We start from the raw sequence: 485 nt of genomic DNA, 5'->3' as shown, positions 1-485 counted from the left end.
CACCTCAGCCTCCCAAAGGCGTGGGATTACAGGCTGAGCCACCGAGCCCGGCTGTTTTTGGGTTTTTTTGGTTGTTTGTTTTTGAGTAGAAGTCTCATTCTGTCACCCAAGGTGGAAGGCAGTGGCACACTTAAGCCACTGCAGCCTGTATCTGCTGTGCTCAGGCAATCCTGCCTCAGCCTTCCAAGTAGCTGGAAACACAGACATGTGCCACCACTCCTGGCTAATTTTTTTTTAATTGTAGAGATGAGGTCTGCCCAAGTTAGTTGCCCATGATGCTGTCCCCATGGGCAGTCCTCTCACCTCTGCCTCCCAAAGTACTGGGATTACAGCATGAGCCACTGTGCCCAGCAATGAATTCTTAAATTGAAGAAACTTAACAAATACATAGGGGGATGTATAAAAAAAAATCTGCTTTCAGACACATTGTGAAACTGCAGAACATCAAAAGACAAGATCTTAAAAGTAATGAAAGATAAAAGACA

Source organism: Carlito syrichta, unplaced genomic scaffold (genome assembly GCF_000164805.1).
Source record: "Carlito syrichta isolate Samal-C Ts95f unplaced genomic scaffold, Tarsius_syrichta-2.0.1 Scaffold305661, whole genome shotgun sequence".
Classification (NCBI taxonomy): domain Eukaryota; kingdom Metazoa; phylum Chordata; class Mammalia; order Primates; family Tarsiidae; genus Carlito; species Carlito syrichta.
The sequence above is the reverse complement of the archived record's forward strand: the minus strand, read 5'-3'. Positions refer to the sequence as shown.